Raw genomic sequence first — 21,220 nt, 5'->3', positions numbered from 1 at the left:
ACTCACAGCTGGGATTTGTAGTGTTACAGATTGATTTACACATACTTTTGGCAACTAATCTCCACTTTAGAATAAGAGAACTTTGAAATAAAAAAAAATGGAAGCAACACTGACATTGAGTGAGCTGAACTGAAAGTTGTAGGATGTTTCTATTCGATGATCGAACGTACCTTCCGAGGGTATCTTTTTGCTATCTGTGGCCCGCGGCACTCGTATGAAGTCTAAAGTTGCAAATCTTGGCTCGTTGGTCTAGGGGTATGATTCTCGCTTCGGGTGCGGGAGGTCCTGGGTTCAAATCCCGGACGAGCCCTTCCCTGGTTTACTGGCCTTGTGTCTTCCCTTTGCTGTGAAATCAGAGAAGAATTGAATCAATGACTATAACATTGAATGCATTTGGAATCAAAACCCCAAATATGGCAATACAGCTCAAACCTCCACCACTCATTCCGAAGTTGCTTCAAGACCTTCTTAAATTAATTTCTTATCTGGAATTTGAAAGACAGATCCACACATGTCAGTAATCCTGTATCATGGAAGCACACCCTCTGCAGTATTATCTAAAGCAGTTTTGGTATTTGTACTATAAATCCAGATTGAAACGCTTCAAGTCAATGGTAGAGAAATGGAGATATAGACCTGTTCTGTCTTAAAGTTGGGCTTCTTGATAAAATGTGATGTGAGTTGGTGGAACCTGGCGGTGAGTATTGGCTCATTGGTCTCAGGTGTTTTTGTGGGCTGTTCAGTGTATGTGCCTAATAACTTCACTCATGTTGAGTGAAGGGAGAGCCAACTCCAAACAATATAGGCTCATTGCTCAGGAAAAGTCAAAGAAGAAAGAAAGCAATCACAAATTCACAGGATTCCATGGCTACGTCAGCTGTCCGCTTGCTCTCACGAAACGCAAAAAGTCCACTTTTTGGCTCGTTGGTCTAGGGGTATGATTCTCGCTTAGGGTGCGAGAGGTCCCGGGTTCAAATCCCGGGCGAGCCCTCCTCCCTTAAGAAACCTATACGGAAAGCTTGATGGTTAACTTTGGGTACCTTCCTTCATCTCAAAAGCGTCTCTCTTTGCTCTCCCAAATTGTTAATTAAGAGTGCTGATAACAATTGCAAAAATGTCCTGTCTTACTATATTGTTTGGAGCTGTAGCAGTTGGCTCTCCTTTCACTCAACATGAGTGAAGTTATTGAGGACATAGACTGAACATCCCCAAAATTAAAGCCACTGACAGTTAAGTGAACAACTCTACTTTTCTTTTACAATGCAATTTTTAGCTAGACAAACCGTTATCCCAGCTTTTACTTGGAGTTTACGTTGACCCTCCACAAGTTTACACTCACAGCTGGGATTTGTAGTGTTACAGATTGATTTACACATACTTTTGGCAACTAATCTCCACTTTAGAATAAGAGAACTTTGAAATAAAAAAAAATGGAAGCAACACTGACATTGAGTGAGCTGAACTGAAAGTTGTAGGATGTTTCTATTCGATGATCGAACGTACCTTCCGAGGGTATCTTTTTGCTATCTGTGGCCCGCGGCACTCGTATGAAGTCTAAAGTTGCAAATCTTGGCTCGTTGGTCTAGGGGTATGATTCTCGCTTCGGGTGCGGGAGGTCCCGGGTTCAAATCCCGGACGAGCCCTTCCGGGTTTACTGGCCTTGTGTCTTCCCTTTGCTGTGAAATCAGAGAAGAATTGAATCAATGACTATAACATTGAATGCATTTGGAATCAAAACCCCAAATATGGCAATACAGCTCAAACCTCCACCACTCATTCCGAAGTTGCTTCAAGACCTTCTTAAATTAATTTCTTATCTGGAATTTGAAAGACAGATCCACACATGTCAGTAATCCTGTATCATGGAAGCACACCCTCTGCAGTATTATCTAAAGCAGTTTTGGTATTTGTACTATAAATCCAGATTGAAACGCTACAAGTCAATGGTAGAGAAATGGAGATATAGACCTGTTCTGTCTTAAAGTTGGGCTTCTTGATAAAATGTGATGTGAGTTGGTGGAACCTGGCGGTGAGTATTGGCTCATTGGTCTCAGGAGTTTTTGTGGGCTGTTCAGTGTATGTGCCTAATAACTTCACTCATGTTGAGTGAAGGGAGAGCCAACTCCAAACAATATAGGCTCATTACTCTGGAAAAGTCAAAGAAGAAAGAAAGCAATCACAAATTCCCAGGATTCCATGGCTACGTCAGCTGTCCGCGTGCTCTCACGAAACGCAAAAAGTCCACCTTTTGGCTCGTTGGTCTAGGGGTATGATTCTCGCTTAGGGTGCGAGAGGTCCCGGGTTCAAATCCCGGACGAGCCCTTTCCTGGTTTACTGGCCTTGTGTCTTTCCTTTGCTGTGAAATCAGAGAAGGATTGAATCAATGACTATAACATTCAATGCATTTGGAATCAAAACCTCAAATATGGCAATACAGCTCAAACCTCCACCACTCATTCCGAAGTTGCTTCAAGACCTTCTTAAATTAATTTCTTATCTGGAATTTGAAAGACAGATCCACACATGTCAGTAATCCTGTATCATGGAAGCACACCCTCTGCAGTATTATCTAAAGCAGTTTTGGTATTTGTACTATAAATCCAGATTGAAACGCTTCAAGTCAATGGTAGAGAAATGGAGATATAGACCTGTTCTGTCTTAAAGTTGGGCTTCTTGATAAAATGTGATGTGAGTTGGTGGAACCTGGCGGTGAGTATTGGCTCATTGGTCTCAGGAGTTTTTGTGGGCTGTTCACGGTATGTGCCTAATAACTTCACTCATGTTGAGTGAAGGGAGAGCCAACTCCAAACAATATAGGCTCATTACTCTGGAAAAGTCAAAGAAGAAAGAAAGCAATCACAAATTCCCAGGATTCCATGGCTACGTCAGCTGTCCGCGCGCTCTCACGAAACGCAAAAAGGCCACCTTTTGGCTCGTTGGTCTAGGGGTATGATTCTCGCTTTGGGTGCGAGAGGTCCCGGGTTCAAATCCCAGACTAACCCTTTCCTGGTTTACTGGCCTTGTATCTTTCCTTTGCTGTGAAATCAGAGAAGGATTGAATCAATGACTATAAAATTCAATGCATTTGGAATCAAAACCCCAAATATGGCAATACAGCTCAAACCTCCACCACTCATTCCGAAGTTGCTTCAAGACCTTCTTAAATTAATTTCTTATCTGGAATTTGAAAGACAGATCCACACATGTCAGTAATCCTGTATCATGGAAGCACACCCTCTGCAGTATTATCTAAAGCAGTTTTGGTATTTGTTCTATAAATCCTGATTGAAACGCTTCAAGTCAATGGTAGAGAAATGGAGATATAGACCTGTTCTGTCTTAAAGTTGGGCTTCTTGATAAAATGTGATGTGAGTTGGTGGAACCTGGCGGTGAGTATTGGCTCATTGGTCTCAGGTGTTTTTGTGGGCTGTTCAGTGTATGTGCCTAATAACTTCACTCATGTTGAGTGAAGGGAGAGCCAACTCCAAACAATATAGGCTCATTGCTCTGGAAAAGTCAAAGAAGAAAGAAAGCAATCACAAATTCACAGGATTCCATGGCTACGTAAGCTGTCCGCGTGCTCTCACGAAACGCAAAAAGTCCAGCTTTTGGCTCGTTGGTCTAGGGGTATGATTCTCGCTTAGGGTGCGAGAGGTCCCGGGTTCAAATCCCGGGCGAGCCCTCCTCCCTTAAGAAACCTATACGGAAAGCTTGATGGTTAACTTTGGGTACCTTCCTTCATCTCAAAAGCGTCTCTCTTTGCTCTCCCAAATTGTTAATTAAGAGTGCTGATAACAATTGCAAAAATGTCCTGTCTTACTATATTGTTTGGAGCTGTAGCAGTTGGCTCTCCTTTCACTCAACATGAGTGAAGTTATTGAGGACATAGACTGAACATCCCCAAAATTAAAGCCACTGACAGTTAAGTGAAAAACTATTCTTTTCTTTTACAATGCAATTTTTAGCCAGACAAACCGTTATCCCAGCTTTTACTTGGAGTTTACGTTGACCCTCCACAAGTTTACACTCACAGCTGGGATTTGTAGTGTTACAGATTGATTTACACATACTTTTGGCAACTAATCTCCACTTTAGAATAAGAGAACTTTGAAATAAAAAAAAATGGAAGCAACACTGACATTGAGTGAGCTGAACTGAAAGTTGTAGGATGTTTCTATTCGATGATCGAACGTACCTTCCGAGGGTATCTTTTTGCTATCTGTGGCCCGCGGCAGTCGTATGAAGTCTAAAGTTGCAAATCTTGGCTCGTTGGTCTAGGGGTATGATTCTCACTTCGGGTGCGGGAGGTCCCGGGTTCAAATCCCGGACGAGCCCTTCCCTGGTTTACTGGCCTTGTGTCTTCCCTTTGCTGTGAAATCAGAGAAGAATTGAATCAATGACTATAACTTTGAATGCATTTGGAATCAAAACCCCAAATATGGCAATACAGCTCAAACCTCCACCACTCATTCCGAAGTTGCTTCAAGACCTTCTTAAATTAATTTCTTATCTGGAATTTGAAAGACAGATCCACACATGTCAGTAATCCTGTATCATGGAAGCACACCCTCTGCAGTATTATCTAAAGCAGTTTTGGTATTTGTACTATAAATCCAGATTGAAACGCTTCAAGTCAATGGTAGAGAAATGGAGATATAGACCTGTTCTGTCTTAAAGTTGGGCTTCTTGATAAAATGTGATGTGAGTTGGTGGAACCTGGCGGTGAGTATTGGCTCATTGGTCTCAGGTGTTTTTGTGGGCTGTTCAGTGTATGTGCCTAATAACTTCACTCATGTTGAGTGAAGGGAGAGCCAACTCCAAACAATATAGGCTCATTGCTCAGGAAAAGTCAAAGAAGAAAGAAAGCAATCACAAATTCACAGGATTCCATGGCTACGTCAGCTGTCCGCGTGCTCTCACGAAACGCAAAAAGTCCACTTTTTGGCTCGTTGGTCTAGGGGTATGATTCTCGCTTAGGGTGCGAGAGGTCCCGGGTTCAAATCCCGGGCGAGCCCTCCTCCCTTAAGAAACCTATACGGAAAGCTTGATGGTTAACTTTGGGTACCTTCCTTCATCTCAAAAGCGTCTCTCTTTGCTCTCCCAAATTGTTAATTAAGAGTGCTGATAACAATTGCAAAAATGTCCTGTCTTACTATATTGTTTGGAGCTGTAGCAGTTGGCTCTCCTTTCACTCAACATGAGTGAAGTTATTGAGGACATAGACTGAACATCCCCAAAATTAAAGCCACTGACAGTTAAGTGAACAACTCTACTTTTCTTTTACAATGCAATTTTTAGCTAGACAAACCGTTATCCCAGCTTTTACTTGGAGTTTACGTTGACCCTCCACAAGTTTACACTCACAGCTGGGATTTGTAGTGTTACAGATTGATTTACACATACTTTTGGCAACTAATCTCCACTTTAGAATAAGAGAACTTTGAAATAAAAAAAAATGGAAGCAACACTGACATTGAGTGAGCTGAACTGAAAGTTGTAGGATGTTTCTATTCGATGATCGAACGTACCTTCCGAGGGTATCTTTTTGCTATCTGCAGCACTCGTATGAAGTCTAAAGTTGCAAATCTTGGCTCGTTGGTCTAGGGGTATGATTCTCGCTTCGGGTGCGGGAGGTCCCGGGTTCAAATCCCGGACGAGCCCTTCCCTGGTTTACTGGCCTTGTGTCTTCCCTTTGCTGTGAAATCAGAGAAGAATTGAATCAATGACTATAACATTCAATGCATTTGGAATCAAAACCTCAAATATGGCAATACAGCTCAAACCTCCACCACTCATTCCGAAGTTGCTTCAAGACCTTCTTAAATTAATTTCTTATCTGGAATTTGAAAGACAGATCCACACATGTCAGGAATCCTGTATCATGGAAGCACACCCTCTGCAGTATTATCTAAAGCAGTTTTGGTATTTGTACTATAAATCCAGATTGAAACGCTTCAAGTCAATGGTAGAGAAATGGAGATATAGACCTGTTCTGTCTTAAAGTTGGGCTTCTTGATAAAATGTGATGTGAATTGGTGGAACCTGGCGGTGAGTATTGGCTCATTGGTCTCAGGTGTTTTTGTGGGCTGTTCAGTGTATGTGCCTAATAACTTCACTCATGTTGAGTGAAGGGAGAGCCAACTCCAAACAATATAGGCTCATTGCTCTGGAAAAGTCAAAGAAGAAAGAAAGCAATCACAAATTCACAGGATTCCATGGCTACGTCAGCTGTCCGCGTGCTCTCACGAAACGCAAAAAGTCCACTTTTTGGCTCGTTGGTCTAGGGGTATGATTCTCGCTTAGGGTGCGAGAGGTCCCGGGTTCAAATCCCGGGCGAGCCCTCCTCCCTTAAGAAACCTATACGGAAAGCTTGATGGTTAACTTTGGGTACCTTCCTTCATCTCAAAAGCGTCTCTCTTTGCTCTCCCAAATTGTTAATTAAGAGTGCTGATAACAATTGCAAAAATGTCCTGTCTTACTATATTGTTTGGAGCTGTAGCAGTTGGCTCTCCTTTCACTCAACATGAGTGAAGTTATTGAGGACATAGACTGAACATCCCCAAAATTAAAGCCACTGACAGTTAAGTGAACAACTCTTCTTTTCTTTTACAATGCAATTTTTAGCTAGACAAACCGTTATCCCAGCTTTTACTTGGAGTTTACGTTGACCCTCCACAAGTTTACACTCACAGCTGGGATTTGTAGTGTTACAGATTGATTTACACATACTTTTGGCAACTAATCTCCACTTTAGAATAAGAGAACTTTGAAATAAAAAAAAATGGAAGCAACACTGACATTGAGTGAGCTGAACTGAAAGTTGTAGGATGTTTCTATTCGATGATCGAACGTACCTTCCGAGGGTATCTTTTTGCTATCTGTGGCCCGCGGCACTCGTATGAAGTCTAAAGTTGCAAATCTTGGCTCGTTGGTCTAGGGGTATGATTCTCGCTTCGGGTGCGGGAGGTCCCGGGTTCAAATCCCGGACGAGCCCTTCCCTGGTTTACTGGCCTTGTGTCTTCCCTTTGCTGTGAAATCAGAGAAGAATTGAATCAATGACCATAACAGTCAATGCATTTGGAATCAAAACCCCAAATATGGCAATACAGCTCAAACCTCCACCACTCATTCCGAAGTTGCTTCAAGACCTTCTTAAATTAATTTCTTATCTGGAATTTGAAAGACAGATCCACGCATGTCAGTAATCCTGTATCATGGAAGCACACCCTCTGCAGTATTATCTAAAGCAGTTTTGGTATTTGTACTATAAATCCAGATTGAAACGCTTCAAGTCAATGGTAGAGAAATGGAGATATAGACCTGTTCTGTCTTAAAGTTGGGCTTCTTGATAAAATGTGATGTGAGTTGGTGGAACCTGGCGGTGAGTATTGGCTCATTGGTCTCAGGAGTTTTTGTGGGCTGTTCAGGGTATGTGCCTAATAACTTCACTCACGTTGAGTTAAGGGAGAGCCAACTCCAAACAATATAGGCTTATTGCTCTGGAAAGGTCAAAGAAGAAAGAAAGCAATCACAAATTCCCAGGATTCCATGGCTACGTCAGCTGTCCACGTGCTCTCACGAAACGCAAAAAGTCCACTTTTTTGCTCGTTGGTCAAGGGGTATGATTCTCGCTTAGGGTGCGAGAGGTCCCGGGTTCAAATCCCGGGCGAGCCCTCCTCCCTTAAGAAACCTATACGGAAAGCTTGATGGTTAACTTTGGGTACCTTCCTTCATCTCAAAAGCGTCTCTCTTTGCTCTCCCAAATTGTTAATTAAGAGTGCTGATAACAATTGCAAAAATGTCCTGTCTTACTATATTGTTTGGAGCTGTAGCAGTTGGCTCTCCTTTCACTCAACATGAGTGAAGTTATTGAGGACATAGACTGAACATCCCCAAAATTAAAGCCACTGACAGTTAAGTGAACAACTCTACTTTTCTTTTACAATGCAATTTTTAGCTAGACAAACCGTTATCCCAGCTTTTACTTGGAGTTTACGTTGACCCTCCACAAGTTTACACTCACAGCTGGGATTTGTAGTGTTACAGATTGATTTACACATACTTTTGGCAACTAATCTCCACTTTAGAATAAGAGAACTTTGAAATAAAAAAAAATGGAAGCAACACTGACATTGAGTGAGCTGAACTGAAAGTTGTAGGATGTTTCTATTCGATGATCGAACGTACCTTCCGAGGGTATCTTTTTGCTATCTGTGGCCCGCGGCACTCGTATGAAGTCTAAAGTTGCAAATCTTGGCTCGTTGGTCTAGGGGTATGATTCTCGCTTCGGGTGCGGGAGGTCCTGGGTTCAAATCCCGGACGAGCCCTTCCCTGGTTTACTGGCCTTGTGTCTTCCCTTTGCTGTGAAATCAGAGAAGAATTGAATCAATGACTATAACATTGAATGCATTTGGAATCAAAACCCCAAATATGGCAATACAGCTCAAACCTCCACCACTCATTCCGAAGTTGCTTCAAGACCTTCTTAAATTAATTTCTTATCTGGAATTTGAAAGACAGATCCACACATGTCAGTAATCCTGTATCATGGAAGCACACCCTCTGCAGTATTATCTAAAGCAGTTTTGGTATTTGTACTATAAATCCAGATTGAAACGCTTCAAGTCAATGGTAGAGAAATGGAGATATAGACCTGTTCTGTCTTAAAGTTGGGCTTCTTGATAAAATGTGATGTGAGTTGGTGGAACCTGGCGGTGAGTATTGGCTCATTGGTCTCAGGTGTTTTTGTGGGCTGTTCAGTGTATGTGCCTAATAACTTCACTCATGTTGAGTGAAGGGAGAGCCAACTCCAAACAATATAGGCTCATTGCTCAGGAAAAGTCAAAGAAGAAAGAAAGCAATCACAAATTCACAGGATTCCATGGCTACGTCAGCTGTCCGCTTGCTCTCACGAAACGCAAAAAGTCCACTTTTTGGCTCGTTGGTCTAGGGGTATGATTCTCGCTTAGGGTGCGAGAGGTCCCGGGTTCAAATCCCGGGCGAGCCCTCCTCCCTTAAGAAACCTATACGGAAAGCTTGATGGTTAACTTTGGGTACCTTCCTTCATCTCAAAAGCGTCTCTCTTTGCTCTCCCAAATTGTTAATTAAGAGTGCTGATAACAATTGCAAAAATGTCCTGTCTTACTATATTGTTTGGAGCTGTAGCAGTTGGCTCTCCTTTCACTCAACATGAGTGAAGTTATTGAGGACATAGACTGAACATCCCCAAAATTAAAGCCACTGACAGTTAAGTGAACAACTCTACTTTTCTTTTACAATGCAATTTTTAGCTAGACAAACCGTTATCCCAGCTTTTACTTGGAGTTTACGTTGACCCTCCACAAGTTTACACTCACAGCTGGGATTTGTAGTGTTACAGATTGATTTACACATACTTTTGGCAACTAATCTCCACTTTAGAATAAGAGAACTTTGAAATAAAAAAAAATGGAAGCAACACTGACATTGAGTGAGCTGAACTGAAAGTTGTAGGATGTTTCTATTCGATGATCGAACGTACCTTCCGAGGGTATCTTTTTGCTATCTGTGGCCCGCGGCACTCGTATGAAGTCTAAAGTTGCAAATCTTGGCTCGTTGGTCTAGGGGTATGATTCTCGCTTCGGGTGCGGGAGGTCCCGGGTTCAAATCCCGGACGAGCCCTTCCGGGTTTACTGGCCTTGTGTCTTCCCTTTGCTGTGAAATCAGAGAAGAATTGAATCAATGACTATAACATTGAATGCATTTGGAATCAAAACCCCAAATATGGCAATACAGCTCAAACCTCCACCACTCATTCCGAAGTTGCTTCAAGACCTTCTTAAATTAATTTCTTATCTGGAATTTGAAAGACAGATCCACACATGTCAGTAATCCTGTATCATGGAAGCACACCCTCTGCAGTATTATCTAAAGCAGTTTTGGTATTTGTACTATAAATCCAGATTGAAACGCTACAAGTCAATGGTAGAGAAATGGAGATATAGACCTGTTCTGTCTTAAAGTTGGGCTTCTTGATAAAATGTGATGTGAGTTGGTGGAACCTGGCGGTGAGTATTGGCTCATTGGTCTCAGGAGTTTTTGTGGGCTGTTCAGTGTATGTGCCTAATAACTTCACTCATGTTGAGTGAAGGGAGAGCCAACTCCAAACAATATAGGCTCATTACTCTGGAAAAGTCAAAGAAGAAAGAAAGCAATCACAAATTCCCAGGATTCCATGGCTACGTCAGCTGTCCGCGTGCTCTCACGAAACGCAAAAAGTCCACCTTTTGGCTCGTTGGTCTAGGGGTATGATTCTCGCTTAGGGTGCGAGAGGTCCCGGGTTCAAATCCCGGACGAGCCCTTTCCTGGTTTACTGGCCTTGTGTCTTTCCTTTGCTGTGAAATCAGAGAAGGATTGAATCAATGACTATAACATTCAATGCATTTGGAATCAAAACCTCAAATATGGCAATACAGCTCAAACCTCCACCACTCATTCCGAAGTTGCTTCAAGACCTTCTTAAATTAATTTCTTATCTGGAATTTGAAAGACAGATCCACACATGTCAGTAATCCTGTATCATGGAAGCACACCCTCTGCAGTATTATCTAAAGCAGTTTTGGTATTTGTACTATAAATCCAGATTGAAACGCTTCAAGTCAATGGTAGAGAAATGGAGATATAGACCTGTTCTGTCTTAAAGTTGGGCTTCTTGATAAAATGTGATGTGAGTTGGTGGAACCTGGCGGTGAGTATTGGCTCATTGGTCTCAGGAGTTTTTGTGGGCTGTTCACGGTATGTGCCTAATAACTTCACTCATGTTGAGTGAAGGGAGAGCCAACTCCAAACAATATAGGCTCATTACTCTGGAAAAGTCAAAGAAGAAAGAAAGCAATCACAAATTCCCAGGCTTCCATGGCTACGTCAGCTGTCCGCGCGCTCTCACGAAACGCAAAAAGGCCACCTTTTGGCTCGTTGGTCTAGGGGTATGATTCTCGCTTTGGGTGCGAGAGGTCCCGGGTTCAAATCCCAGACTAACCCTTTCCTGGTTTACTGGCCTTGTATCTTTCCTTTGCTGTGAAATCAGAGAAGGATTGAATCAATGACTATAAAATTCAATGCATTTGGAATCAAAACCCCAAATATGGCAATACAGCTCAAACCTCCACCACTCATTCCGAAGTTGCTTCAAGACCTTCTTAAATTAATTTCTTATCTGGAATTTGAAAGACAGATCCACACATGTCAGTAATCCTGTATCATGGAAGCACACCCTCTGCAGTATTATCTAAAGCAGTTTTGGTATTTGTTCTATAAATCCTGATTGAAACGCTTCAAGTCAATGGTAGAGAAATGGAGATATAGACCTGTTCTGTCTTAAAGTTGGGCTTCTTGATAAAATGTGATGTGAGTTGGTGGAACCTGGCGGTGAGTATTGGCTCATTGGTCTCAGGTGTTTTTGTGGGCTGTTCAGTGTATGTGCCTAATAACTTCACTCATGTTGAGTGAAGGGAGAGCCAACTCCAAACAATATAGGCTCATTGCTCTGGAAAAGTCAAAGAAGAAAGAAAGCAATCACAAATTCACAGGATTCCATGGCTACGTAAGCTGTCCGCGTGCTCTCACGAAACGCAAAAAGTCCAGCTTTTGGCTCGTTGGTCTAGGGGTATGATTCTCGCTTAGGGTGCGAGAGGTCCCGGGTTCAAATCCCGGGCGAGCCCTCCTCCCTTAAGAAACCTATACGGAAAGCTTGATGGTTAACTTTGGGTACCTTCCTTCATCTCAAAAGCGTCTCTCTTTGCTCTCCCAAATTGTTAATTAAGAGTGCTGATAACAATTGCAAAAATGTCCTGTCTTACTATATTGTTTGGAGCTGTAGCAGTTGGCTCTCCTTTCACTCAACATGAGTGAAGTTATTGAGGACATAGACTGAACATCCCCAAAATTAAAGCCACTGACAGTTAAGTGAAAAACTATTCTTTTCTTTTACAATGCAATTTTTAGCCAGACAAACCGTTATCCCAGCTTTTACTTGGAGTTTACGTTGACCCTCCACAAGTTTACACTCACAGCTGGGATTTGTAGTGTTACAGATTGATTTACACATACTTTTGGCAACTAATCTCCACTTTAGAATAAGAGAACTTTGAAATAAAAAAAAATGGAAGCAACACTGACATTGAGTGAGCTGAACTGAAAGTTGTAGGATGTTTCTATTCGATGATCGAACGTACCTTCCGAGGGTATCTTTTTGCTATCTGTGGCCCGCGGCAGTCGTATGAAGTCTAAAGTTGCAAATCTTGGCTCGTTGGTCTAGGGGTATGATTCTCACTTCGGGTGCGGGAGGTCCCGGGTTCAAATCCCGGACGAGCCCTTCCCTGGTTTACTGGCCTTGTGTCTTCCCTTTGCTGTGAAATCAGAGAAGAATTGAATCAATGACTATAACTTTGAATGCATTTGGAATCAAAACCCCAAATATGGCAATACAGCTCAAACCTCCACCACTCATTCCGAAGTTGCTTCAAGACCTTCTTAAATTAATTTCTTATCTGGAATTTGAAAGACAGATCCACACATGTCAGTAATCCTGTATCATGGAAGCACACCCTCTGCAGTATTATCTAAAGCAGTTTTGGTATTTGTACTATAAATCCAGATTGAAACGCTTCAAGTCAATGGTAGAGAAATGGAGATATAGACCTGTTCTGTCTTAAAGTTGGGCTTCTTGATAAAATGTGATGTGAGTTGGTGGAACCTGGCGGTGAGTATTGGCTCATTGGTCTCAGGTGTTTTTGTGGGCTGTTCAGTGTATGTGCCTAATAACTTCACTCATGTTGAGTGAAGGGAGAGCCAACTCCAAACAATATAGGCTCATTGCTCAGGAAAAGTCAAAGAAGAAAGAAAGCAATCACAAATTCACAGGATTCCATGGCTACGTCAGCTGTCCGCGTGCTCTCACGAAACGCAAAAAGTCCACTTTTTGGCTCGTTGGTCTAGGGGTATGATTCTCGCTTAGGGTGCGAGAGGTCCCGGGTTCAAATCCCAGGCGAGCCCTCCTCCCTTAAGAAACCTATACGGAAAGCTTGATGGTTAACTTTGGGTACCTTCCTTCATCTCAAAAGCGTCTCTCTTTGCTCTCCCAAATTGTTAATTAAGAGTGCTGATAACAATTGCAAAAATGTCCTGTCTTACTATATTGTTTGGAGCTGTAGCAGTTGGCTCTCCTTTCACTCAACATGAGTGAAGTTATTGAGGACATAGACTGAACATCCCCAAAATTAAAGCCACTGACAGTTAAGTGAACAACTCTACTTTTCTTTTACAATGCAATTTTTAGCTAGACAAACCGTTATCCCAGCTTTTACTTGGAGTTTACGTTGACCCTCCACAAGTTTACACTCACAGCTGGGATTTGTAGTGTTACAGATTGATTTACACATACTTTTGGCAACTAATCTCCACTTTAGAATAAGAGAACTTTGAAATAAAAAAAAATGGAAGCAACACTGACATTGAGTGAGCTGAACTGAAAGTTGTAGGATGTTTCTATTCGATGATCGAACGTACCTTCCGAGGGTATCTTTTTGCTATCTGCAGCACTCGTATGAAGTCTAAAGTTGCAAATCTTGGCTCGTTGGTCTAGGGGTATGATTCTCGCTTCGGGTGCGGGAGGTCCCGGGTTCAAATCCCGGACGAGCCCTTCCCTGGTTTACTGGCCTTGTGTCTTCCCTTTGCTGTGAAATCAGAGAAGAATTGAATCAATGACTATAACATTCAATGCATTTGGAATCAAAACCTCAAATATGGCAATACAGCTCAAACCTCCACCACTCATTCCGAAGTTGCTTCAAGACCTTCTTAAATTAATTTCTTATCTGGAATTTGAAAGACAGATCCACACATGTCAGGAATCCTGTATCATGGAAGCACACCCTCTGCAGTATTATCTAAAGCAGTTTTGGTATTTGTACTATAAATCCAGATTGAAACGCTTCAAGTCAATGGTAGAGAAATGGAGATATAGACCTGTTCTGTCTTAAAGTTGGGCTTCTTGATAAAATGTGATGTGAATTGGTGGAACCTGGCGGTGAGTATTGGCTCATTGGTCTCAGGTGTTTTTGTGGGCTGTTCAGTGTATGTGCCTAATAACTTCACTCATGTTGAGTGAAGGGAGAGCCAACTCCAAACAATATAGGCTCATTGCTCTGGAAAAGTCAAAGAAGAAAGAAAGCAATCACAAATTCACAGGATTCCATGGCTACGTCAGCTGTCCGCGTGCTCTCACGAAACGCAAAAAGTCCACTTTTTGGCTCGTTGGTCTAGGGGTATGATTCTCGCTTAGGGTGCGAGAGGTCCCGGGTTCAAATCCCGGGCGAGCCCTCCTCCCTTAAGAAACCTATACGGAAAGCTTGATGGTTAACTTTGGGTACCTTCCTTCATCTCAAAAGCGTCTCTCTTTGCTCTCCCAAATTGTTAATTAAGAGTGCTGATAACAATTGCAAAAATGTCCTGTCTTACTATATTGTTTGGAGCTGTAGCAGTTGGCTCTCCTTTCACTCAACATGAGTGAAGTTATTGAGGACATAGACTGAACATCCCCAAAATTAAAGCCACTGACAGTTAAGTGAACAACTCTTCTTTTCTTTTACAATGCAATTTTTAGCTAGACAAACCGTTATCCCAGCTTTTACTTGGAGTTTACGTTGACCCTCCACAAGTTTACACTCACAGCTGGGATTTGTAGTGTTACAGATTGATTTACACATACTTTTGGCAACTAATCTCCACTTTAGAATAAGAGAACTTTGAAATAAAAAAAAATGGAAGCAACACTGACATTGAGTGAGCTGAACTGAAAGTTGTAGGATGTTTCTATTCGATGATCGAACGTACCTTCCGAGGGTATCTTTTTGCTATCTGTGGCCCGCGGCACTCGTATGAAGTCTAAAGTTGCAAATCTTGGCTCGTTGGTCTAGGGGTATGATTCTCGCTTCGGGTGCGGGAGGTCCCGGGTTCAAATCCCGGACGAGCCCTTCCCTGGTTTACTGGCCTTGTGTCTTCCCTTTGCTGTGAAATCAGAGAAGAATTGAATCAATGACCATAACAGTCAATGCATTTGGAATCAAAACCCCAAATATGGCAATACAGCTCAAACCTCCACCACTCATTCCGAAGTTGCTTCAAGACCTTCTTAAATTAATTTCTTATCTGGAATTTGAAAGACAGATCCACGCATGTCAGTAATCCTGTATCATGGAAGCACACCCTCTGCAGTATTATCTAAAGCAGTTTTGGTATTTGTACTATAAATCCAGATTGAAACGCTTCAAGTCAATGGTAGAGAAATGGAGATATAGACCTGTTCTGTCTTAAAGTTGGGCTTCTTGATAAAATGTGATGTGAGTTGGTGGAACCTGGCGGTGAGTATTGGCTCATTGGTCTCAGGAGTTTTTGTGGGCTGTTCAGGGTATGTGCCTAATAACTTCACTCACGTTGAGTTAAGGGAGAGCCAACTCCAAACAATATAGGCTTATTGCTCTGGAAAAGTCAAAGAAGAAAGAAAGCAATCACAAATTCCCAGGATTCCATGGCTACGTCAGCTGTCCACGTGCTCTCACGAAACGCAAAAAGTCCACTTTTTGGCTCGTTGGTCAAGGGGTATGATTCTCGCTTAGGGTGCGAGAGGTCCCGGGTTCAAATCCCGGGCGAGCCCTCCTCCCTTAAGAAACCTATACGGAAAGCTTGATGGTTAACTTTGGGTACCTTCCTTCATCTCAAAAGCGTCTCTCTTTGCTCTCCCAAATTGTTAATTAAGAGTGCTGATAACAATAGCAAAAATGTCCTGTCTTACTATATTGTTTGGAGCTGTAGCAGTTGGCTCTCCTTTCACTCAACATGAGTGAAGTTATTGAGGACATAGACTGAACATCCCCAAAATTAAAGCCACTGACAGTTAAGTGAAAACCTCTTCTTTTCTTTTACAATGCAATTTTTAGCTAGACAAACCGTTATCCCAGCTTTTACTTGGAGTTTACGTTGACCCTCCACAAGTTTACACTCACAGTTGGGACTTGTAGTGTTACAGATTGATTTACACATACTTTTTGCAACTAATCTCCACTTTAGAATAAGAGAACTTTGAAATAAAAAAAATGGAAGCAACACTGACATTGAGTGAGCTGAACTGAAAGTTGTAGGATGTTTCTATTCGATGATCGAACGTACCTTCCGAGGGTATCTTTTTGCGATCTGTGGCCCGCGGCACTCGTATGAAGTCTAAAGTTGCAAATCTTGGCTCGTTGGTCTAGGGGTATGATTCTCGCTTCGGGTGCGGGAGGTCCCGGGTTCAAATCCCAGACGAGCCCTTCCCTGGTTTACTGGCCTTGTGTCTTCCCTTTGCTGTGAAATCAGAGAAGAATTGAATCAATGACTATAACATTCAATGCATTTGGAATCAAAACCCCAAATATGGCAATACAGCTCAAACCTCCACCACTCATTCCGAAGTTGCTTCAAGACCTTCTTAAATTAATTTCTTATCTGGAATTTGAAAGACAGATCCACACATGTCAGTAATCCTGTATCATGGAAGCACACCCTCTGCAGTATTATCTAAAGCATTTTCGGTATTTGTACTATAAATCCAGATTGAAACGCTTCAAGTCAATGGTAGAGAAATGGAGATATAGACCTGTTCTGTCTTAAAGTTGGGCTTCTTGATAAAATGTGATGTGAGTTGGTGGAACCTGGCGGTGAGTATTGGCTCATTGGTCTCAGGTGTTTTTGTGGGCTGTTCAGTGTATGTGCCTAATAACTTCACTCATGTTGAGTGAAGGGAGAGCCAACTCCAAACAATATAGGCTCATTGCTCAGGAAAAGTCAAAGAAGAAAGAAAGCCATCACAAATTCCCAGGATTCCATGGCTACGTCAGCTGTCCGCGTGCTCTGACGAAACGCAAAAAGTCCACTTTTTGGCTCGTTGGTCTAGGGGTATGATTCTCGCTTTGGGTGCGAGAGGTCCCGGGTTCAAATCCCGGACGAGCCCTTTCTTGGTTTACTGGCCTTGTGTTTTTCCTTTGCTGTCAAATCAGAGAAGGATTAAATCAATGACTATAACATTCAATGCATTTGGAATCAAAACCCCAAATATGGCAATACAGCTCAAACCTCCACCACTCATTCCGAAGTTGCTTCAAGACCTTCTTAAATTAATTTCTTATCTGGAATTTGAAAGACAGATCCACGCATGTCAGTAATCCTGTATCATGGAAGCACACCCTCTGCAGTATTATCTAAAGCAGTTTTGGTATTTGTACTATAAATCCAGATTGAAACGCTTCAAGTCAATGGTAGAGAAATGGAGATATAGACCTGTTCTGTCTTAAAGTTGGGCTTCTTGATAAAATGTGATGTGAGTTGGTGGAACCTGGCGGTGAGTATTGGCTCATTGGTCTCAGGAGTTTTTGTGGGCTGTTCAGGGTATGTGCCTAATAACTTCACTCACGTTGAGTTAAGGGAGAGCCAACTCCAAACAATATAGGCTTATTGCTCTGGAAAGGTCAAAGAAGAAAGAAAGCAATCACAAATTCCCAGGATTCCATGGCTACGTCAGCTGTCCACGTGCTCTCACGAAACGCAAAAAGTCCACTTTTTTGCTCGTTGGTCAAGGGGTATGATTCTCGCTTAGGGTGCGAGAGGTCCCGGGTTCAAATCCCGGGCGAGCCCTCCTCCCTTAAGAAACCTATACGGAAAGCTTGATGGTTAACTTTGGGTACCTTCCTTCATCTCAAAAGCGTCTCTCTTTGCTCTCCCAAATTGTTAATTAAGAGTGCTGATAACAATTGCAAAAATGTCCTGTCTTACTATATTGTTTGGAGCTGTAGCAGTTGGCTCTCCTTTCACTCAACATGAGTGAAGTTATTGAGGACATAGACTGAACATCCCCAAAATTAAAGCCACTGACAGTTAAGTGAACAACTCTACTTTTCTTTTACAATGCAATTTTTAGCTAGACAAACCGTTATCCCAGCTTTTACTTGGAGTTTACGTTGACCCTCCACAAGTTTACACTCACAGCTGGGATTTGTAGTGTTACAGATTGATTTACACATACTTTTGGCAACTAATCTCCACTTTAGAATAAGAGAACTTTGAAATAAAAAAAAATGGAAGCAACACTGACATTGAGTGAGCTGAACTGAAAGTTGTAGGATGTTTCTATTCGATGATCGAACGTACCTTCCGAGGGTATCTTTTTGCTATCTGTGGCCCGCGGCACTCGTATGAAGTCTAAAGTTGCAAATCTTGGCTCGTTGGTCTAGGGGTATGATTCTCGCTTCGGGTGCGGGAGGTCCTGGGTTCAAATCCCGGACGAGCCCTTCCCTGGTTTACTGGCCTTGTGTCTTCCCTTTGCTGTGAAATCAGAGAAGAATTGAATCAATGACTATAACATTGAATGCATTTGGAATCAAAACCCCAAATATGGCAATACAGCTCAAACCTCCACCACTCATTCCGAAGTTGCTTCAAGACCTTCTTAAATTAATTTCTTATCTGGAATTTGAAAGACAGATCCACACATGTCAGTAATCCTGTATCATGGAAGCACACCCTCTGCAGTATTATCTAAAGCAGTTTTGGTATTTGTACTATAAATCCAGATTGAAACGCTTCAAGTCAATGGTAGAGAAATGGAGATATAGACCTGTTCTGTCTTAAAGTTGGGCTTCTTGATAAAATGTGATGTGAGTTGGTGGAACCTGGCGGTGAGTATTGGCTCATTGGTCTCAGGTGTTTTTGTGGGCTGTTCAGTGTATGTGCCTAATAACTTCACTCATGTTGAGTGAAGGGAGAGCCAACTCCAAACAATATAGGCTCATTGCTCAGGAAAAGTCAAAGAAGAAAGAAAGCAATCACAAATTCACAGGATTCCATGGCTACGTCAGCTGTCCGCTTGCTCTCACGAAACGCAAAAAGTCCACTTTTTGGCTCGTTGGTCTAGGGGTATGATTCTCGCTTAGGGTGCGAGAGGTCCCGGGTTCAAATCCCGGGCGAGCCCTCCTCCCTTAAGAAACCTATACGGAAAGCTTGATGGTTAACTTTGGGTACCTTCCTTCATCTCAAAAGCGTCTCTCTTTGCTCTCCCAAATTGTTAATTAAGAGTGCTGATAACAATTGCAAAAATGTCCTGTCTTACTATATTGTTTGGAGCTGTAGCAGTTGGCTCTCCTTTCACTCAACATGAGTGAAGTTATTGAGGACATAGACTGAACATCCCCAAAATTAAAGCCACTGACAGTTAAGTGAACAACTCTACTTTTCTTTTACAATGCAATTTTTAGCTAGACAAACCGTTATCCCAGCTTTTACTTGGAGTTTACGTTGACCCTCCACAAGTTTACACTCACAGCTGGGATTTGTAGTGTTACAGATTGATTTACACATACTTTTGGCAACTAATCTCCACTTTAGAATAAGAGAACTTTGAAATAAAAAAAAATGGAAGCAACACTGACATTGAGTGAGCTGAACTGAAAGTTGTAGGATGTTTCTATTCGATGATCGAACGTACCTTCCGAGGGTATCTTTTTGCTATCTGTGGCCCGCGGCACTCGTATGAAGTCTAAAGTTGCAAATCTTGGCTCGTTGGTCTAGGGGTATGATTCTCGCTTCGGGTGCGGGAGGTCCCGGGTTCAAATCCCGGACGAGCCCTTCCGGGTTTACTGGCCTTGTGTCTTCCCTTTGCTGTGAAATCAGAGAAGAATTGAATCAATGACTATAACATTGAATGCATTTGGAATCAAAACCCCAAATATGGCAATACAGCTCAAACCTCCACCACTCATTCCGAAGTTGCTTCAAGACCTTCTTAAATTAATTTCTTATCTGGAATTTGAAAGACAGATCCACACATGTCAGTAATCCTGTATCATGGAAGCACACCCTCTGCAGTATTATCTAAAGCAGTTTTGGTATTTGTACTATAAATCCAGATTGAAACGCTACAAGTCAATGGTAGAGAAATGGAGATATAGACCTGTTCTGTCTTAAAGTTGGGCTTCTTGATAAAATGTGATGTGAGTTGGTGGAACCTGGCGGTGAGTATTGGCTCATTGGTCTCAGGAGTTTTTGTGGGCTGTTCAGTGTATGTGCCTAATAACTTCACTCATGTTGAGTGAAGGGAGAGCCAACTCCAAACAATATAGGCTCATTACTCTGGAAAAGTCAAAGAAGAAAGAAAGCAATCACAAATTCCCAGGATTCCATGGCTACGTCAGCTGTCCGCGTGCTCTCACGAAACGCAAAAAGTCCACCTTTTGGCTCGTTGGTCTAGGGGTATGATTCTCGCTTAGGGTGCGAGAGGTCCCGGGTTCAAATCCCGGACGAGCCCTTTCCTGGTTTACTGGCCTTGTGTCTTTCCTTTGCTGTGAAATCAGAGAAGGATTGAATCAATGACTATAACATTCAATGCATTTGGAATCAAAACCTCAAATATGGCAATACAGCTCAAACCTCCACCACTCATTCCGAAGTTGCTTCAAGACCTTCTTAAATTAATTTCTTATCTGGAATTTGAAAGACAGATCCACACATGTCAGTAATCCTGTATCATGGAAGCACACCCTCTGCAGTATTATCTAAAGCAGTTTTGGTATTTGTACTATAAATCCAGATTGAAACGCTTCAAGTCAATGGTAGAGAAATGGAGATATAGACCTGTTCTGTCTTAAAGTTGGGCTTCTTGATAAAATGTGATGTGAGTTGGTGGAACCTGGCGGTGAGTATTGGCTCATTGGTCTCAGGAGTTTTTGTGGGCTGTTCACGGTATGTGCCTAATAACTTCACTCATGTTGAGTGAAGGGAGAGCCAACTCCAAACAATATAGGCTCATTACTCTGGAAAAGTCAAAGAAGAAAGAAAGCAATCACAAATTCCCAGGATTCCATGGCTACGTCAGCTGTCCGCGCGCTCTCACGAAACGCAAAAAGGCCACCTTTTGGCTCGTTGGTCTAGGGGTATGATTCTCGCTTTGGGTGCGAGAGGTCCCGGGTTCAAATCCCAGACTAACCCTTTCCTGGTTTACTGGCCTTGTATCTTTCCTTTGCTGTGAAATCAGAGAAGGATTGAATCAATGACTATAAAATTCAATGCATTTGGAATCAAAACCCCAAATATGGCAATACAGCTCAAACCTCCACCACTCATTCCGAAGTTGCTTCAAGACCTTCTTAAATTAATTTCT

At 42.3% G+C, this 21,220-nt stretch overlaps 27 non-coding genes across 27 annotated transcripts; all 27 read left to right on the top strand.

Moving 5' to 3' along the window:
- Window positions 1-238: 238 nt before the first annotated feature.
- Window positions 239-310, top strand: trnap-cgg (transfer RNA proline (anticodon CGG)). The gene has a single exon. It is a non-coding gene; the product is annotated as a tRNA-Pro (tRNA).
- Window positions 311-918: 608 nt separating this feature from the next.
- On the top strand, window positions 919-990 carry trnap-agg (transfer RNA proline (anticodon AGG)). Its single transcript has one exon. It is a non-coding gene; the product is annotated as a tRNA-Pro (tRNA).
- A 581-nt stretch (window positions 991-1,571) lies between these two features.
- On the top strand, window positions 1,572-1,643 carry trnap-cgg (transfer RNA proline (anticodon CGG)). Its single transcript has one exon. It is a non-coding gene; the product is annotated as a tRNA-Pro (tRNA).
- A 607-nt stretch (window positions 1,644-2,250) lies between these two features.
- trnap-agg (transfer RNA proline (anticodon AGG)) lies at window positions 2,251-2,322 on the top strand. Its single transcript has one exon. It is a non-coding gene; the product is annotated as a tRNA-Pro (tRNA).
- Window positions 2,323-3,610: 1,288 nt separating this feature from the next.
- trnap-agg (transfer RNA proline (anticodon AGG)) lies at window positions 3,611-3,682 on the top strand. The gene has a single exon. It is a non-coding gene; the product is annotated as a tRNA-Pro (tRNA).
- Window positions 3,683-4,263: 581 nt separating this feature from the next.
- trnap-cgg (transfer RNA proline (anticodon CGG)) lies at window positions 4,264-4,335 on the top strand. Its single transcript has one exon. It is a non-coding gene; the product is annotated as a tRNA-Pro (tRNA).
- A 608-nt stretch (window positions 4,336-4,943) lies between these two features.
- On the top strand, window positions 4,944-5,015 carry trnap-agg (transfer RNA proline (anticodon AGG)). Its single transcript has one exon. It is a non-coding gene; the product is annotated as a tRNA-Pro (tRNA).
- A 574-nt stretch (window positions 5,016-5,589) lies between these two features.
- On the top strand, window positions 5,590-5,661 carry trnap-cgg (transfer RNA proline (anticodon CGG)). Its single transcript has one exon. It is a non-coding gene; the product is annotated as a tRNA-Pro (tRNA).
- Window positions 5,662-6,269: 608 nt separating this feature from the next.
- On the top strand, window positions 6,270-6,341 carry trnap-agg (transfer RNA proline (anticodon AGG)). The gene has a single exon. It is a non-coding gene; the product is annotated as a tRNA-Pro (tRNA).
- Window positions 6,342-6,922: 581 nt separating this feature from the next.
- Window positions 6,923-6,994, top strand: trnap-cgg (transfer RNA proline (anticodon CGG)). The gene has a single exon. It is a non-coding gene; the product is annotated as a tRNA-Pro (tRNA).
- Window positions 6,995-8,255: 1,261 nt separating this feature from the next.
- trnap-cgg (transfer RNA proline (anticodon CGG)) lies at window positions 8,256-8,327 on the top strand. The gene has a single exon. It is a non-coding gene; the product is annotated as a tRNA-Pro (tRNA).
- A 608-nt stretch (window positions 8,328-8,935) lies between these two features.
- Window positions 8,936-9,007, top strand: trnap-agg (transfer RNA proline (anticodon AGG)). Its single transcript has one exon. It is a non-coding gene; the product is annotated as a tRNA-Pro (tRNA).
- A 581-nt stretch (window positions 9,008-9,588) lies between these two features.
- Window positions 9,589-9,660, top strand: trnap-cgg (transfer RNA proline (anticodon CGG)). Its single transcript has one exon. It is a non-coding gene; the product is annotated as a tRNA-Pro (tRNA).
- Window positions 9,661-10,267: 607 nt separating this feature from the next.
- trnap-agg (transfer RNA proline (anticodon AGG)) lies at window positions 10,268-10,339 on the top strand. The gene has a single exon. It is a non-coding gene; the product is annotated as a tRNA-Pro (tRNA).
- Window positions 10,340-11,627: 1,288 nt separating this feature from the next.
- trnap-agg (transfer RNA proline (anticodon AGG)) lies at window positions 11,628-11,699 on the top strand. The gene has a single exon. It is a non-coding gene; the product is annotated as a tRNA-Pro (tRNA).
- A 581-nt stretch (window positions 11,700-12,280) lies between these two features.
- On the top strand, window positions 12,281-12,352 carry trnap-cgg (transfer RNA proline (anticodon CGG)). Its single transcript has one exon. It is a non-coding gene; the product is annotated as a tRNA-Pro (tRNA).
- Window positions 12,353-12,960: 608 nt separating this feature from the next.
- Window positions 12,961-13,032, top strand: trnap-agg (transfer RNA proline (anticodon AGG)). The gene has a single exon. It is a non-coding gene; the product is annotated as a tRNA-Pro (tRNA).
- A 574-nt stretch (window positions 13,033-13,606) lies between these two features.
- On the top strand, window positions 13,607-13,678 carry trnap-cgg (transfer RNA proline (anticodon CGG)). The gene has a single exon. It is a non-coding gene; the product is annotated as a tRNA-Pro (tRNA).
- A 608-nt stretch (window positions 13,679-14,286) lies between these two features.
- Window positions 14,287-14,358, top strand: trnap-agg (transfer RNA proline (anticodon AGG)). The gene has a single exon. It is a non-coding gene; the product is annotated as a tRNA-Pro (tRNA).
- Window positions 14,359-14,939: 581 nt separating this feature from the next.
- On the top strand, window positions 14,940-15,011 carry trnap-cgg (transfer RNA proline (anticodon CGG)). Its single transcript has one exon. It is a non-coding gene; the product is annotated as a tRNA-Pro (tRNA).
- Window positions 15,012-15,619: 608 nt separating this feature from the next.
- Window positions 15,620-15,691, top strand: trnap-agg (transfer RNA proline (anticodon AGG)). Its single transcript has one exon. It is a non-coding gene; the product is annotated as a tRNA-Pro (tRNA).
- A 580-nt stretch (window positions 15,692-16,271) lies between these two features.
- trnap-cgg (transfer RNA proline (anticodon CGG)) lies at window positions 16,272-16,343 on the top strand. The gene has a single exon. It is a non-coding gene; the product is annotated as a tRNA-Pro (tRNA).
- A 608-nt stretch (window positions 16,344-16,951) lies between these two features.
- On the top strand, window positions 16,952-17,023 carry trnap-ugg (transfer RNA proline (anticodon UGG)). The gene has a single exon. It is a non-coding gene; the product is annotated as a tRNA-Pro (tRNA).
- Window positions 17,024-18,284: 1,261 nt separating this feature from the next.
- Window positions 18,285-18,356, top strand: trnap-cgg (transfer RNA proline (anticodon CGG)). The gene has a single exon. It is a non-coding gene; the product is annotated as a tRNA-Pro (tRNA).
- A 608-nt stretch (window positions 18,357-18,964) lies between these two features.
- On the top strand, window positions 18,965-19,036 carry trnap-agg (transfer RNA proline (anticodon AGG)). Its single transcript has one exon. It is a non-coding gene; the product is annotated as a tRNA-Pro (tRNA).
- Window positions 19,037-19,617: 581 nt separating this feature from the next.
- trnap-cgg (transfer RNA proline (anticodon CGG)) lies at window positions 19,618-19,689 on the top strand. Its single transcript has one exon. It is a non-coding gene; the product is annotated as a tRNA-Pro (tRNA).
- Window positions 19,690-20,296: 607 nt separating this feature from the next.
- Window positions 20,297-20,368, top strand: trnap-agg (transfer RNA proline (anticodon AGG)). The gene has a single exon. It is a non-coding gene; the product is annotated as a tRNA-Pro (tRNA).
- Window positions 20,369-21,220: the final 852 nt, after the last annotated feature.

This window comes from Odontesthes bonariensis, chromosome 9 (assembly GCF_027942865.1).
Source record: "Odontesthes bonariensis isolate fOdoBon6 chromosome 9, fOdoBon6.hap1, whole genome shotgun sequence".
NCBI lineage: Eukaryota > Metazoa > Chordata > Actinopteri > Atheriniformes > Atherinopsidae > Odontesthes > Odontesthes bonariensis.
Note: the sequence above shows the minus strand (reverse complement) of the source record. Positions and strands in the feature narration are given on the sequence as shown.